Raw genomic sequence first — 6,000 nt, forward strand, 5'->3', positions numbered from 1 at the left:
AGAGTGGGGGCATCTTATACACGGAAAAATACAGTACATTAACTGGGAAGAGAAGATGGGAATTGCATCATGGCAGCAGGCATTCACAACTTGAGCTGAATGAATGAGCAGATAAGTCAGTCAATAACCCTGAGAATCACTTTCTGTATCTGTAAGAATTTAACAAATAAATGTGATAAATGCATGTATTGAGTATCTTCTGTGTCAGATACTATGTGAGAGTCTAGATTTGCCAGCACTTTCTAGCTACACTAATAAAAGAAAAACATGCAAATTGGCTGTACCTCTGAACACCCACCAGCCAATCAGGAGCAATTATACAAATTAACACAACCAAGATGGCTGCAACCATGGACCTGGAGGCTTGGATTGCCCCGCTAGATGGAGGAAGCCAAGCTTCCCACCCTCCCTAGCCAACACTGGCCTTCGCTCAAGGCTATAAAGTTTCAATTATAGAAGATAAATAAATCCCAGATACCTGCTTCCATCCAGCCCTGGCCTCCACTCAAGGAGGCACTGAAAAAAAAAAAGAAGAAAAAAAAAAAGAAAACAGGAGGGGCTGGGAGCTTGGGTCGTGGGGTGAGGGGAGTTTGATCAGGCTGGGATGGGATGGCAGTTGTGGGTGATCAGGCTGGTGGAGAACTAGGCCCTTGGGGGTGAGCAGGCCATCAGTGGGGATCAGTTGGAGGTGATCACAGCAGCAGGGGGAGCAGTTTGGAGTAAACAGGCCAGCAGGGGGACAGTTGGAGGTAAGCAGGCCAGTGGGGAGGGAAGGCAGGGGTGAGCAGGCTGGCATGGGGGGAAGTAGGGGATGATCAGTCTGATGAGAGGGGCATTTGGGGGTGAGCAAGCCAGTGGTTGGGGGGCAGTTGGGAGTGAGCAGGCTGACAGGCAGAATGGTTAGGGGCAATCAGGCAGGCAGGTGATGTGGCTGGAAGCAGCAGTCCCAGACTGTGAGAGGGATGTCCAACTTCTGGTGTAGACCCATTCCCTGGAAAACCTGCAGTAGAACATCCTTTGAGAGGTCCCAGATTGGAGAGGGCACAGGCTGGGCTGAGGAACACCCCCCTCCCATGCATGAATTTCATGCACCAGGCCACTAGATTATAAACCTAATAAGAAAATAGTCTTCATCTTTCACACACATCATCTTTCACACACATCATCTACCTCTGATGTGTCTCAGAGTGCCTGGCAGAGAAGAAGTTGTTAATAAATTTGTTTGGAAGAAAGGAAGCAAAAAAGTAGAGGAAAGTATAGTGAGAATAAAAGATAAATGAGATAGGATCCACACCCACACAGATCTCACAGTCTGAAAGACTGAGAGCCACATAAACAAACATTGAAAACAACTTTGTTTAGAAATAACAAAAGAAAATAAAAAGTAGAAAAAGAAGTGTTTGAAGGGGAAAGTAGGATTAAGATTTAGAAAAAAAGTTGAATTACGATGAACACATAGGAAATTTCCAGACAAATGTACTCCTCCCACACAGTACCCAGAGTTCATTCAAATTCGGTACAGTCTGTACACTGTAATTCACATAGCTTGTCTAAGCATCAGCACTGGATGGTGGTTATTTTTGCAATATGAGTTTTACCGAATGACATGCCAACGTCTTCCAGTCCATTTCTTTGGCTGCTCCCAGTACTTGTTTGTGCCTGTATGATTCAAAGCACCAATGACTTTCCATTTCGGACATGCAGCAATTTTTTCTTTCCATTCCCCCACAAACCCCCAATTTATGAGGACAGCTGGTCTTTGTGACTGATTCTGAGACTACCGGTCAGCTGGAATCTGTTGGCTGACAGCAAAGGCATTATAAATCCAGAAAACATAGAGAGAACTTTCCCATCCTCCTCTACTCTCAGACTCAGGTAGGCTTCCACATCTACCAGGGATGTAGACTAAGCAAGGGAGGCCAACACCTGCTTGAGGAAGGGTCCAGGCACAAGAAGGGCGGGACGGGAAGTTCAGGCCTGTCTCCTGATATAAGGGTCAAAGAGAAGTTGGGGGGTTATACTTGGCTGCCAGGACAGCAAAGGGGAGAAGAATCTGGAGCAGAAAATCAAGGTGAGAAGCGAGAATGTGTTTGGGTGGAAAAACTCCAGTGGAGATGTAGGCATGGCAATAGTGGCAAGAGGACATTAATGGCCTATAAGATCAGAAAGACCTGGGTTTAAGTTCGGATTCTGTTTCTTATTTGCTAGGTGACTTTGGGCAATTATTTAATCTCTTTAAGATCAAATTTCCTCAGCGATAAAAGAAGGAAACATAAAAGAACCTGCCTAATAGGGTTGTGGTAAGGATTAGAAGGGAATACTGCACTTCCTTAGCAGAACATCTGGCACATAGTGAGGACCAGAAAGTTACCACTATTATTATTCAATCAATAATGTCCACTATAAGAATAGTAATGCACAGAAATACATAAGTGAAGATGTCTATTCGCTGTAATAATGTTGGAAATGAGGGAAAAACAAAACAAAGACAATCTAAATGTTCACTAACAAAACCAGGGCTTACGTCATAGTACATTTCTACTATATTAAAATAAGTGAGATATATATCTCTGTGAACTGACATGCAGACACCCAAATAGTAAAAAAGGCTCAACAATACCATTTCTCCACATAAATAAAATGCATATTTAAAAATCTGTAAAGTTGAAGCATCAAGTTATTAAAATGGTTATCTCTATGGAAGGGCATCATGAAAGAAGACATTATTTTTATAAATTATATGTTGCATGTTTGCGTGTTTTAACAAATAGGTATCCATTTTGTAATAATGTTAACTATTATTTTCAAGTAGCAGGCATTAAGATGGCTGAGCCTTTTCTTAATAATCCATTTGCTACCTGGTGTCCACTTGTCACTAGAATTGAGTATCTGGTGTTTTTCCACTTCATCATCAGCAATTGAAATCTCTCTGCTCTGCCATCTCACAACGAAGAGAAATAAAAAGGTGCAGTAATTGTGAGGACAGAGCTGCAAGCACAAAGCTTTTATAATGTAGCTGTTGACCCTTAATTGACTTCTTTCGTTAATTTGCTTCTGAGAAATTATTAGAACAAATGAAACATTATAATTTTCCTTGAATAATACCAACAAGTCAAAATCTATCTTCAATTAGAAACTCTTCAAAAAATTTCTAAACAAAATAAACTGGATTAATGCACAAATACACAGTAATAGGTAATATACTATTTCCTTGAATTTGTTAGTTTTGCATAACCTCAGTGCTTATGCTCTAATTGCTTTATTTTTTTCTTCAAAAAATACTTTGGGATTATATTTAGAAAGCAATAATGCAAAGTTAAAAACATCACTAGGATCCGAATATGTAATATGAAGAGATAAATATTCCACACAGACATAATGCTTCAAAGTACACATAAAATTTAAATATCATTGTCCAGATACTTTTATTTATATGACCAAGGAGTGGAAACAGCAGGATTCCAATTTAACTGACTAGAATAATTTAATATTGTCCTTGCAATGCATATTCACAACTCAACAAATGCTGAAATGAGCAATGATTATATTGACAGTCCAAGTCTTCCTTCATAAGTGAAGCATTCTAACTCCCAAATTTGCAACAATGTCTTGTCACTTATAAAAATGAGTAACAGGGACCAGACAGAATGGTTTAGTAGCTTTTTTAAAGCTTCATTCACACAACAAACACTTGCCAGGAATTCTCCTAATATCTCCTCTTACTGCTTCTTGCATAAAGTCATAATTTCACTTTACATGATTTCTTTATTCATAGGTTTTGGTTATGCAGCATTCAATGAAAATATTTTATTAAAGTCAGAATTGGACTCCCCTTGTGCTATAACTCAGTATTTACTTCTTTTATTGTCACAATAAAACAAGCATCGCTTCCATTATGACGGGAGCCTTTCTGATCTCCCAGGAAAATTCTCATGCACCATATAAAGTTAGTGAAAGGGGACATATGGAGGCCTAGGTACCTTTTTAGGTAATCTTAGCAGAAACCAAAAAATCTGTTTCATGGGCACTTACCAGGGAAGCAGAACATAAAGTTAGTCACTCCTCTTGCCTTTCACCTCTTGGGTAGCATTCTCCCCAAAACACTCACCATTGCAGGTTGGGCATTGAGAGCCCTTTGATGAAAACACTTTCCTTAATTCTGAAAGTTCTGCTGTCAGGCCAAAACCAGTCTGGCTCAGTGGATAGAGCTTCGGCCTGCAGACTGAAAGGTCCGGGGTTCAGTCCTGGTCAAGAGCATGTACCTTGGTTGCGGGCACATCCCCAGTAGGGGATGTGCAGGAGGCAGCTGGCCGATGTTCCTCTCTCATCAATGTTTCTAACTCTCTGTCCCTCTCTCTTCCTCTCTGTAGAAAATCAATAATTCAATAATTAATATATATATATATGTAAAAGTTGTGCTGTCGGTTCGCTCCATAACTCAAGATAGACAGAGGCAGTCACCTCCACACATATCAACTCCTTGCATTTACTCTGTTTGACATGAGGGTCTCTGGCACTGTTTCAATGGGCCCCTGTTTACCTTATTGTTGAGGGAAGGGTTCCCAGCACAGGGTCATGGGAATGGCAGACCACAGGCCACTCAACGCTGGACAGAGGAGAGCAAGAGCGGTTTATGAGTCACATGCACTCACCATGCAGGAGAGGAGGACAATGCATGTCATGCAGAGTCACCAGGGGGCTGTGCTTGGGAACAAAGGGAACAGCGAGAGGCTGTGGGAGGCAGGCTTTGTGGTACTAAAGGGGAAAAGTGACCCCTGGCTCTCCTGGGATGGTGTGATTGCTTTGTTTGAGTAATTCTGCAGGCTGGCAGGAATTAGCGGGAACTGTGCCTGGTCCTATTGATAAGGGGGTGGAGGGTGGTTATTTGACCAGAGGATCTTATCTGCAGGACTAGAGTGGGGAGGAAAACATGCAGTTAAGGCCATTCAAGGACTTCCTTGATTTTACCAGATGTTAGGGTAGCATGTAATACCGAGCCTTGATTTCAGGCCTTTCACTAGTAAACACACACACACACACACACACACACACACACACACACACACACATATATATAGTTCAACAAGTGAGCGAATAAATGAATGTGGTGAAAGTGGGAGAATTCTATAACTTTGAGGTATTCCCTGACCTTGAGCAAGACGCTGAACACCCTTAGCTGAATGTCAGTCATTTATAATGTGGAAATTGTAATATCTTTTCTATTGGTCTCAGGAGGTTGTTGGAGGGGAGGAAATCATTAACAAATGTGGAGTAGTTCCCCAATCATTCAAAAGGTCTAAAAGACCCTCCACAGACTACCTGTCACACGCCTTCAACCCATCTCCCTCATATTCCAGGCATATGGGCCTTTCGATAGATGGTTCCACTGTCCTTCATGCATGAACAACAGAAAGGAAGGCATCTCTTCAGGTGCTTTCAGAGCAGCCTGAGTTTCTACTACACAGCAGGCTGAAACTCTTGGTTTGATGCGTGTCTCCTGAATGCCTGGCACAAAATAAATGCTTAACAAATGTTTGTGGGGAAAATAAATGAATAGAATGTGATCATGTTACCAAAGACAGTCAGTTGTAACTCGGGCAGCTGGCAGGGTGAGCAGCAGCCAGGGGGCCACATTATAGCTGGAATAAACTTTATATTACTGTTCCTTTTTTTTGATTTTCTTAAAAACAAGACAAAAAAAAAAAAAAAAAAACAACACAAAAGCAAACAAACAAAAAATGCAAAATAATTAAAAAAAAACACCACCTCTTCCTTATTCCTGTAAGAACCTTGGGCTCAAGCAGGAAGCAGGATGGTCTCTGAGAGAGGAGTCCATTATCCACCCAGGTCAGGGCACCTAAATAAAGTTCTTTCCTTTTGCATCAGAACTTGTCTCTTGAGTTTGGCTTTTCTAGTGGCAGTCAGCTGAACCTGCATTTTGGTTACAATAATAATATCTATTCAAGCATACTTAGAAGTTCTAAGCACTCCATACAATTA

The 6,000-nt window shown here is 41.4% G+C and overlaps 1 protein-coding gene across 6 annotated transcripts in view; it reads right to left on the reverse strand.

The window, feature by feature from the left end:
- FAT3 (FAT atypical cadherin 3) overlaps positions 1-6,000 on the reverse strand; it is a 644,128-nt gene that overhangs the window by 384,553 nt on the left and 253,575 nt on the right. The window lies entirely within an intron of this gene.

This window comes from Pipistrellus hanaki, assembly GCF_964339955.1.
Source record: "Pipistrellus hanaki genome assembly, chromosome: 9".
NCBI lineage: Eukaryota > Metazoa > Chordata > Mammalia > Chiroptera > Vespertilionidae > Pipistrellus > Pipistrellus hanaki.